The sequence below is a fragment of the Oratosquilla oratoria genome, chromosome 1 (assembly GCF_046742065.1).
Source record: "Oratosquilla oratoria isolate Oo_2021 chromosome 1, ASM4674206v1, whole genome shotgun sequence".
NCBI classification, from domain to species: domain Eukaryota; kingdom Metazoa; phylum Arthropoda; class Malacostraca; order Stomatopoda; family Squillidae; genus Oratosquilla; species Oratosquilla oratoria.
Window position 1 is genome coordinate 81,120,905 of NC_134777.1, and position 12,500 is coordinate 81,133,404.

Below are 12,500 nucleotides of genomic sequence, written 5' to 3' on the forward strand. Positions count from 1 at the left end.
TCCATGTACAAGTTATTAAGTACTGGGACAGAGGGTTTCCCATTGCCATACCAAATTTTTGTACATAGAATTCACCATTAAAAACAAATTTACAATACACAACTTAATGAGTTCAATTATGGTTTTAGCTGGAAGTGGCAAGTCATGTTTTGATAATAATTCTTCTTCAAGATATACCAATAAGTCAATTACGGGAACACGGGTGAAGAGCGAAGTTATAAAATTGATAAAATTTTAAAAAAAATTCTCCAAGTGTGGTAAGCCGGGGTGACGTAACGTCATGTGACCAAACGTCCTCATAAGTAAACATACGTCTCTACCTGATTATGAAGCATCTTGTGTCTCCTTCCCATGTTCCTAGCTTGTCTTCTACTTTATGTTTATATATATATATATATCCACCTGTCTCTGTAACTGTGTATTCCTTGATAATGTCTTAAATAGACGAAAACGTTCGGACTAAGTTTATTATTTCCCAGTGGTTTTTTCTGCATATCATTTTCACGTGTGCCTTGTGAATTACTGCAATATATATATATATATATATATACATATATATACTAATATATATACATATATATAATTATATATATAAATATATATTTATGTATATATATATATATATATATATATATATTTGTACAACACTGAATGCGTCCCAGTGATTAGAGATACATTTAAAAACAACAATGCATTTTAATTCTAAGCCATCAACATCGGGAGACCCAATGGAGGCCTCAAGCAGAAATTGAAATGTGGTACTGACGAGGACTCGAACTCAGCTATCACATGACAAGTGACGCAGTGACTCACCAACTACGCATTTCAATTTCTGCTTGTGGCCTCCATTGGGTTTCCCGATGTCGATGGCTTAGAAGTAAAGTGCATTGTGGTTGTTAAAGTATATATATATATATATATATACACACATATATATATGTATATATATATATATGTATATATATATATATATATTTTTTTTTTTTTTCTTCTTCTTCTTCTTACTTCAGCTCCCAATAGTAGGCGTCATGTTTGTCAGTGGTCCCAGCATGTTCCTTCATCTGGCTCTATCATGGAAGGCCCCTTCCTCTCAGAGTTTCGATGTTGGGCAAGTTATGTCTGCTGAGGGGTTCTTCAACATTTTCTTTCCATCTCTTTCTTGGTCTTCCTCTTGGCCTTCTTCCATCCGGCATCCACTCCCAACATCCCCTTGCAATTCTTTCTTCATCCATTCTTTTTAAATGTCCTAACCATCTTATCTGGGCAGCATCTATTTTCCATAACATGAAACAGACGCCAAGGCTTTTCCTTACATCTTCGTTCTTTAGTTTATCTCTCCTCGTTTTTCCAACTATGGCTCTCAATGGTCTCATTTCCTCTGCCTGAATCCTGTTCCTGTCTACATTTGTCACTACCCAACTTTCAGAACCATATGTTAGGGTAGGTGTCAAGACATTATTGAAAATAATCCTTTTCACCTCTAAAGGTACATGTTTTTCCTTTACTATTGGCCAGAGCTCCGACATTTGCACTAAATTTATTCATTCTTTCTGAAATATCCCTCTTATTTCCACCCTCCTTAGTGACTACACTTCCAAGATATTTGAAGACATTTGTATTTTTTACCATCTTATTTCCTATGGTGATGCTGAATTCATGTTCTTCTTTTCTGCTAATGGTTAGTATCTCTGTCTTTCTACATTCATTTTCATGCCTTTCCTTATAAAGCACTCATTCCACCTTTTTGTGTCTTCTTCGATCTCTTCCCTATCTGTGCATAATTCAGCTATATCATCTGCATAAGCCATTATTTTGTTCTTATAGTTTTCTTCTTTACCTTGTTTAAAATCCTCTATTACAGTTTCCATATATACTATAAAAAGCAGAGGGGATAACACACTTCCTTGTTTAACCCCTACATACACAGGGGTAATACAAACTTTTTATAGCTTTCTTTAGATGTCCCTTGACACCATACTTCTCTCCATATATCTCCATACCTTTTCGCGAGGTATTGAATCAAAAGCCTTCTGTAGATCAATAAAAGCGATGTATAGGCTTTGGTTATACTCCCATGCCTTCTCTATCACCATCCTTAGTCCAAAAGTTAAGTCCGTTACTGATCTATTACTTCTGTAACCATGCTGCTCCTCTCCTAATAATGGTTCTACTAGGTCTCTTACTCTTCTCTCAATTATTCTCTCATATAGCTTTGTGATGTGGGGTATGAGGGAAATCCCTCTATAGTTGTTACAATTTCCAGCATCACCTTTACCTTTGAAAATTGGGACTATTAGGGTTTTACCCCACTCCTCTGGTATTGTTCCTTCTCTATAGATGTTATTTATGAGCTTCAATATATTTTGCTGTACTACATTTCCTCCTTCCTTTATTAGCTCTATTGATATTTCATCTACTCCTGGTGTTTTGGAATTCTTCATTTCTTTCAATGCCCATTCAAATTCTTTTTCTGTGATTTCATCATGTTCTTCTCCATCTAAATCTTTCTCCATCTCTTGCCATTGTTCCTCATTTCCTGCATTTAGGAGCTCTTGGAAGTATTCTGTCCATCTGTTGTCTATCTCATCCTGATAACATAAGAACATAAGAATGAAAGAGACTGCGAGAGACCATAAGTCCTACACTAGGCAGCTCTGTATCCATAAAGTTGTCTAATCGTTTCTTAAAACAACTGATTGTTTCAGCGCTTACTAGATGATTATTAAGTTTATTCCATTCGTCGCCCACCCTATTAGTAAACCAATTCTTGCCTATTTCTTTCTTAAATCTAAAATTGTCCAGTTTATAACCATTACTGCGGGTCCTGCCCTGTTGTTTTAATATGATGACTTTGTTTGCATCACCCTTGTTAAAGCCTTTCATTCACTTGAACACCTCTATTAGATCACCCGCACTCTGCGTCTTTCCAGAGAGTGTAGATTAAGGTGCCTAAGCCTATCTTCGTAAATTTCTGAGTCCATATATCATTTTGGTCATTCTTCTCTGTACTGATTCTAGTTAATTGATGTCCATTTTGTAGGACGGAGACCAAAACTGTACCGCATTGTCAAGGATGGGTCTAACTATTGCTAGATAGAGTTTAATAGATAACTCTGCACTTCCATTCGTTACCGTCCTAGCAATGAAACCTCATGATCTGTTAGCTTTGTTCCTGGCGCTAATGCACTGTTTCCTGGTTTTAAGGTCCGGACTCACTCCCAAGTCTCTCTCGCACTCAATTTTCTCTAAAAGCGTGCTATCTAAGCTGTATCTATTTTCGAGGTTGTGAAGCCCTACGTTTAACACGCTACACATAGAGATATTGAAGTTCATTTGCCATTCCACCGACAATGTGAACAATTTGTTAAGATCACCCTAAAGAATCTCTGCATCGTCTCCTGACCTAATTAGGCGTCCTATTTTAGTGTCGCCCGCAAACTTACTAACATCACTATTTATCCCATCGTCTAAATCGTTTATGTACATAATGAACAACAAGGGACCCAAAACCGAGCCCTTGGAGACCCCACTAGTAACATTGCCCCACCTGGATTTTACTTCATTTATGGTGACCCGCTGTTTTCTGTTACTGATCCAAGCTCTAATCCATTCTAACACTTTTCCTCCTATGCCATGGGCTTTGATTTTATTTAGTAGTCTCTGGTGTGGCACCTTATCGAACGCTTTGCTAAAGTCAAGGTAAATAATATCGTAATTATCATTATTATCTGACGCCTTATATACTTTAGTGTAAAAGGATAGAAGATTAGTCACACATGACTTGCCCTTGGAGAAAGCATTATGTCTTTCGATGTGTTCTCTGAGTCTATTCAATATTATTGATTCAAGCATTTTTCCTATTACCGATGTCAAACTGATTGGCCTGTAGTTGCATATAGACGATCTATCTTTCTTCTTAAAAACAGGAAGAGCATTTGCCCGCCTCCAAGCAATAGTCACAAAACCAGTGTCCGATTTATCAAATATTTCAGTTAACTGGTCGCAGATTTTAAATTTACTCTCCTTAAGCATTCTTAGAAAAAAAATTCGTCTGGACCCGGGGATTTTGTAGCTTTAAGTCTTTCAATCTGCTTGACTACTTCTTCTTTACTAATGCTGATATCAGATAGACTACTTTCTTCATCCGCACTGAAAATCGGATCGCAGTCAGGTATTTTATCTATCCTTTCATTAGTAAACACCGAGAGAAAATAATTGTTAAACTCCTCACTCATTTTTTCTTCCGTTTCTATCATGACATTTTCATCGTTTTTAATTGGTCCTATTCTTTCTTTATTTTTTGTTTGATAGAGATAAAAGAAACCCAAAGGATTTTGATTGACTGGCAACCTTAATTTGATAATTACGTTTCGCTGTACGTGTATTTTTTTAAACCAGCTTTGCCATTTCGTTATATCTTGATCTAAGGTGTGTTTACCCGTTTTTTATTTTTACGTAAAGTCCTCTTTTCATTCCGAACTCATGCTTAAATCTGTCCGTCATCCATATATATGTACATGTATATGTATATAAGGTATATATATATATGTAATATATATATATATATATATATATATGTACATATATATATACATATATATATATATATATATATATATATACATACTTATATACAAATATATAATTTATACACAAACACAATCAAACACACACAAACACACAAACATATATATATATATATATATGTATATATATACATATATATGTGTATATATATATATATATTTACATATATATATATATATATATGTATGTATATATATACATATATATGTGTGTATATATATATATCTATATTTACATATATATATATATGCATATGTATATATATATATATATATGTACATATATACATATATATGTAAATATATATATATATATATATATATATATATATATACATATATACATATATATATATATACATATATATATATATATATATATATATATATATATTGTGACATCATGACAGATGTATGAATGGTAAGAATGGAAAGACACGATTGAGAACAAGAGACTTCATTCCTGACCGGTTTCGCCTTTGAGGCTTCTTCAGAGGTAATATTTATAGAGAATGAATGCATAGGTATTTGTAGGGCAGTTGCTGTGGTTTATGAGGAACGCGGGGTGGGATTCCGTGTGTTGCTAAGCTTGGTGGTCACGTGGGGTCAGGTGTGAGGCGGGTGGATGTATTTGTTTGTTTGTTATGTGTGAGCAATTGTGTCATGGTGTATTTGGCGGCATGTTTTGCAATCTTGATATCTCCTGTTCTGTTGTTGATGCAATCGTTGATGTTTATGTATATTGCTTCTAGTGTCTTTCTTTGTGGTTTGTTTAGATTTTCATGTAAAATGTTTGCTTGGTTCCATTGAGGTAAATGTTGTTTATCATCTATGTGGTTTACCCAGGCGTTTGTTGTGCGGTGGTGACGGATATCAGCCTTGTGTTCATGTATGTGTTTATTTAATCCTCTGTACGTTTCCCCATAATAGGCAAAGTTGCATCCCGAGCAGGGGATTTTGTATATGATACTGTCTGGTTGATTAGGATTTTGTCTGTTATTTGTGAAGTCGCGTATTTGTCGTCCTTTGTCTGATGTTACTGTGACGCCTATGGGTTTTAATTTCTTGGTTAGGAAATACGCCATGAGACAATTGCTCACACATAACAAACAAACAAATACATCCACCTGCCTCACATCTGACCCCACATGACCACCAAGCCTAGCAACACACGGAATCCCACCCCGCGTTCCTCATAAACCACAGCAACTGCCCTATAAATACCTATGCATTCATTCTCTGTAAATATTACCTCTGAAGAAGTCTCAAAGGCGAAACTTGTCAGGAATGAAGTCTCTTGTTCTCAATCGTGTCTTTCCATTCTTACCATTCATACACCTGTCATGATGTCACAATATTCGTCATCAGGTGAGAATGGTCTGCACGGCATAAGAACAGAGACATCTTACAGAATGAAACTAAACAGCCTACAAAACCGAATCACCTTCCTCCAAAACTGTATAGCAGAACAAGTCCTACCAAGATTAGCTCCTCAACACTTACGCAACGGGATCAAACCCTTCACCAAAGCAGCCCACCAATACCTGCTGGACAGCATAGAAACACTCAAGTTACAATCCTTGGAAACGCAATAAAATCTACAATACACCGCGCTCCCCACTGAAACTAACGATGAAAGACCAGCAATAAAAAGCCAAATTGGCCACTAAACTTTGTGAACTTTGCAGCAAGAGTCAAATGGAACGTCGTCGGACGACCGGACTTGATACACAACATCTCATCATATACCTTAACGCAACCACAACGAGCACTCTCATTAGGCCTAAAATTCGACACTGGAACCAACGCCAAGCAGCTCTCACAATATCTGGAGAAGAACTACAAATGGAGAACTAACGACATCGACATTGGCTTCATTCAAGGCATCTTACTTTGCTGCATAATCGCCGCTAAAGACCGACACCCAGCGATTCCTAGAAGATTCATTATGACGTTAAACGAACTTCGAAGAAATGAAAACATCCTTATCACCACAGAAGACAAAGGAGGAGGAATCGTCATAATGGACAAAACAGACTACATCAAGAAAATAGAAGACCTCCTCACAGACACAAGCACCTACACCCCACAATCAGAACAGCAAGCTAAAGAAGAGTCTCGTAGATTCAACACCGATGTTAGGAAAATCCTCAAACGCACCAACAAAGGAAAACACTTACTCCATCTCCTAGAAGAGGATCCCAAAACACCAACGATACGTGGCATTCCCAAAACTCACAAAGCAGGGATCCCCATGAGACCAATCACCAACGGAATAGGCAGTGCCCCCCACAAATTAGCTAAAATACTAGCCAAACCCCTTACATCAGCTTCTGGAACTATCAGCGACACACACATTAAAAACTCCAATGATCTCATACAAAAACTCCAAACCACAGATTTTACAAACAAGAAACTTATCAGTCTAGACGTCATCGCCATATACACCCACACATCGCTAGCAGACGCCATTTCAGCCATACAAAAAGTCATAGACAACATCGATGAGACTACCCTCCCAATCAACAAAAAAGATTACAAACAACTAGTAGAAAAATGCCTTAAATGTGCTTTCTGCAACACGACGGCCTACCAATGCTATAGTGCTATAGCCGCCTGCTTAGCAATGGAAATTCTAGAGCAAAGCAACTATAAACAATTCCTCCCCGATGGCACCACCTGGTTCAGGTATGTAGATGACTACCTTCTCATCATACCAAAAGACACAGACACTGACACCCTTCTACACAATTTAAACAAACCACACCAGAAAATATAATTAACAGTCGAACAAGAAAACCAGGACTCTCTCCCATACCTCGACACTTTAATCATCAGGAACAATAATACAGCAAAATTAAAAGTTTACAGAAAATCCACAAACAAAAACGACTACATACACTACTTCAGTGCCCACAGCGACAGAACTAAAAGTGGTATACTAATAGGATTCTTCCTGAGAGCACTAAGAATATACAGCCCAGAATACCTTCAAGACGAAATAGACCATATCACCACTACATTCAAAACCCTCCACCTCCCAACAGGAATCATCGCCCGAGCCCTACACATAACTAAGGAAATCAAAAAAAGAAGCATCTCAGAACCATGAACCAAAAATGAAAATATCCTCCTCATAGCACCATCATCGGACCTAACTCACCTCCTAACCAAGAAATTAAAACCCATTGGCATCACAGTAACATCAGACAAAGGACGACAAATATGCGACTTCACAAATAACAGACAAAATCCCACTCAACCAGACAGTATCATATACAAAATCCCCTGCTCGGGATGCAACATTGCCTATTATGGGGAAACGTACATGGGATTAGATAAACGCATACATGAACACATGGCTGATATCCGTCACCACCGCACAACAAACGCCTGGGTAAACAACATAGATGATAAACAACATTTACCTCAATGGAACCAAGCAAACATTTTACATGAAAATCTAAACAAAACACAAATAAAGACACTAGAAGCAAAATACATAAACATCAACGATTGCATCAACAACAGAACAGGAGATATCAAGATTGTAAAACATGCCACCAAATACACCATGAGACAATTGCTCACACATAACAAACAAACAAATACATCCACCCGCCTCACACCTGACCCCACGTGACCACCAAGCCTAGCAACACACGGAATCCCACCCCGCGTTCCTCATAAACCATAGCAACTGCCCTACAAATACCTATGCATTCATTCTCTATAAATATTACCTCTAAAGAAGTCTCTTGTTCTCAATCGTGTCTTTCAATTCTTACCATTCACACACACACACACACATACACACACACACACACACACACACACACACACACACACACACACACACACACACACACACACACACACACACACACACACACACCACAAACATATATATATATACATATAAAAATGTATCTATATATATATATATATATATATATATATATATACATATATATACATAAATATATATATATATGTATATATATATATATGCATATATAAACATATATATATAAATATATGTATGTATATGTATATATATATATATATATGTATATATGTGTATATATACATGTATATATATATATATATATATATATATATATATATATGATCATTTTAATTTTTATAGAATTTGTGGAGAAAAGTTACTCAGTTGAAAATATAACAAAAATAAAATGTCAAGAAAGTAAGAAACAAATCAATTTGAGGAGGGAGACGCCCTTTGGAAATAAAATATACTTACCTAAGTAGCCTGGGTTATGGTGAATATATATGGTTTTGGGGCGAGTTCGTGAATAAACAAACAGACAGACACAGACAGACAGAGGCTACTACTTTATTATAGTAGATACAAATGAAAGATAGTTATCCAAATACCTTTGGTTATAAGGTTTTAGAATATATAAAGTTACAGGGGTCTATCTGCAAAAACCTAGGAGTTCGTAAATAATCACTAACCTAACCATACCCCACCTAACTTTAACCCTTAACCCTAACCAATTTTTTTTAATGAAATATAGTTATCCAAGTATCTGGACTGATAGGGTATCAGAATATACATGGTTAGGGGGGTCTATCTCTAAAACCTTAGGAGGAGTTCGAGAACAAACAAACAAACAAATAAACAAACAGACAGACAGACAAATGAAAGATAGTTATCCAAGTACCTTGGGTTATAAAGTTTCAGAATATGTAAGGTTATAGGGGTCTATCTGCAAAATCCTAGGAGGAGTTCGTGAATGATTATCGCTCACCTAACCATACTTCACCTAACTTTAACCTTCCCTAACCAAAATATTTTTTTGGAAATGAAATATAGCTATCCAAGTACCTGGAGGTACAGGGTATCAGAATATATATATAGTTATGGGGGTCTATCTCTAAAACCCTAGGAGTTCCTGAACAAACAAACAGACAGACAGACAGACAAACAGACAGAGGCTACTACTTTAACTACTTTATTATATTATATATATATATATATATATGTATATATATATATATATATATATATATATGTGTGTGTGTGTGTGTGTGTGTGTGTGTGTGTGTGTGTGTGTGTGGTGTGTGTGTGTGTGTGTGTGTGTGTGTGTGTGTGTGTGTGTGTGTGTGTGTGTGTGGGTGTGTGTGTGTGTGTGTGTGTGTGTGTGTGTATGTGCGTGCGTGCGTGTGTGTGTGTGTGTGTGTGTGTGTGTGTGTGTGTTGTGTGTGTGTGTTTTGTGTGTGTGTGTACGTGTGTGTGTGTGTGTGTGTGTGTGTGTGTCTGAAAGTGTGTGTTCGTGTGTGTGTGTGTGTGTGTGTGTGTGTGTGTGTGTGTGTGTGTGTTGTGTGTGTGTGTGTGTGTGTTTGTGTTAGTGTGTGTGTGTGTGTGTGTGTGTGTGTGTGTGTGTGTGTGTGTGTGTGTGTGTGTGTGTGTGTGTGTGTGTGTGTGTGTGTGTGTGTGTGTGTGTGTGTGTGTGTGTGTGTGTGTGTGTGTGTGTTTGTGTGTGTGTGTGTGTGTTTCCCCCTTATATGGGGGTAGCCAAAAAGAAAAAGGCATATAAACCACTCCCACCCATTCCACTTCCTATATATTCCACTCCCCTCCACCCTCCTCCCTCCCTCCTATCCTGGCACCTTCTGGATGACGGGTCATCCCTGCATCCTGTCCACTGCCCTGGGTCAGAAGCAGTGTCGCAAGACACAGCACATCCACAGCAAGGCCGCTTCATATATTCGGCGACCCCCCCCCCCTCTCCGTCCTCTCATTGTAGAAAAGGAGAAGACGGGGAGAAATCCCTTCGGACTGTGTCAAATTTTTCTCATACATAATTCCTCATCCCCCATTCCCCACCCACTCCCCCTCATGCATCACAGCATCATCCATACACAACCATTCTCCATTGACCCCAATCTTTTTTCCTCTCCCGTCCTTCCTCCACAGACATTCCTCTCTTTTGTAATGACTCTTTCATCCCATCCATCCATCTCATCCTAGGACGCCCCCTTATATTCACTCCTTCCACCTCTGCCTTCCACACTTCTTTTACTAATCTTTCTTCACTCATTCTTTCCATGTGTCTAAACCATCCCAATACTCTTTCATCAACCCTATCTCCCAGCTCTCTTTCCACACCTGTTCTCCTTCTCACCTCCTCATTTCTCACTCTATCTAGCCTAGTAACCCCTATCATACTTCTCAGACATTTCATCTCAAACACATTCAAACTCCTTCTCTCTTCCTCTCTTATGTTCCATGTTTCTGCCACGTACAGTGCTGTTGGCATAATCACTCCTTCATATAACCTCCTCTTAGCATCCATTCCCAGATGTCTATTTCTCATTAAACTTTTTAATCCACCAAGGCATTTACTCGCTTCTCTCAGTCTACACTCTACCTCCACCCCCACTCCTCCCTTTCCTGCCACATTCACACCCAAGTATCTAAAACTATCCACTTCCTCCAGTCTCTCACCCTTTATGCTCACTTCCAGTCTGCTGTCACTCTCTCCCCTTGCCCACATTTATCTTCAGATTCCTTCTTTCACACACCTTCTCAAACTCTGTCACTAACTTCCTCAATCCCTCCTCTGATCCTGCTATAAGCGCAGTGTTGTCAGCAAAGAACAACTGGCTCACCTCCCACCTTTCTCCATTTTCTTTAACCATCTCCAACCCCTGACCCACTAACCTTGCAATCACCTCTCGTATCACCCCATCCATGTATAGATTGAACAGCCAGGGCGACATAACACATCCCTGACGAAGTCCCACCTTTACCTCAAACTATTCACTCTCTCCATTTCTAATCCTAACACAAGCTCTACTACTCTCGTAAAAACTCTTGACTGCTCTTAACAGCTTTCCTCCTATCCCATATATCTGCAGTACCTCCCACAGTGCCTTCCTGTCTACCCTTTCATAAGCCTTTTCCAGATCCATAAAAGCCAAAAAAAACATCCTTTCCTTTTCCTATAGCTTTCTCACATATCTGTCTTACCGTAAAAATCTGATCTACACAACCCCCACCTGTCCTAAACCCACGCTGTACCTCACCAATTACTCCCTCTGTTCCTCTCCTGATCCTCTCAATCAAGGCCCTACCATAAGCCTTCCCAACTACACTCAACAAGCTGATCCCTCTGAAACTACTACCCTCACACTTGTCCCCCTTTCCCTTGTAAAGCGGAACCATACAGGCACTCCTCCAGTCCCCTGGCACTCTACCCTCTCTTAAACAAACATTAAATAACCTCACCAGCCAGTCCACCATAACTGTATCTCCTTTCTTCAGACATTCTGCATGACATCCATCCAACCCAGGTGCTGCTTTCACTTCATCCTTCCCTATTTCTCCTTTATTTTTCTCACTCATCACGTTCATTTTCTCAGTCCTTCCCATAGCAACTACATTTCCCTCCCTACCCTCCTTCACATTTAGCAACTCCCTAAAATACTCTGCTCACCTTCTTCTCACTGCCTTCTCCTCCATTATCATCTCTCCATCTGCACCTTTTACCTTTTCTTCTCTACTTGATTCGCCTCCTCTTCCTCTTTTAATTTCCTTCCAAAGCATCCTTTTACTACTTTCAAAATTTTCTGTCATACTCTTACCCCATTTCACATCTGCTCTCTTCTTTGCTCCCTTTATCTTATGTTTAAATTCCCTTCTCTTTACTTTGTACCTCTCATACGATTCCCTCGTCCTAATTTGTAGCCAATCTATTTCCTCCCGCCCTCCTTGTTCCACGCACCATCTTTGCACACCTTATGACTCCCTTCTTGAACCATCCCCATTCCTCCTCCACTCCTAGTTCTCTATCTTTCACTCCCTCCCACTCCTCTCTCAGCTTCTTCTTATACTCATTTTCCTTTTTTTTTCTCATATAAGCAGTTCACTCTAAGTACCTACCT

General features: G+C 38.4%; 1 protein-coding gene across 1 annotated transcript in view; it reads right to left on the reverse strand.

The window, feature by feature from the left end:
• LOC143028755 (atrial natriuretic peptide receptor 1-like) overlaps positions 1-12,500 on the reverse strand; it is a 944,795-nt gene that overhangs the window by 665,387 nt on the left and 266,908 nt on the right. The window lies entirely within an intron of this gene.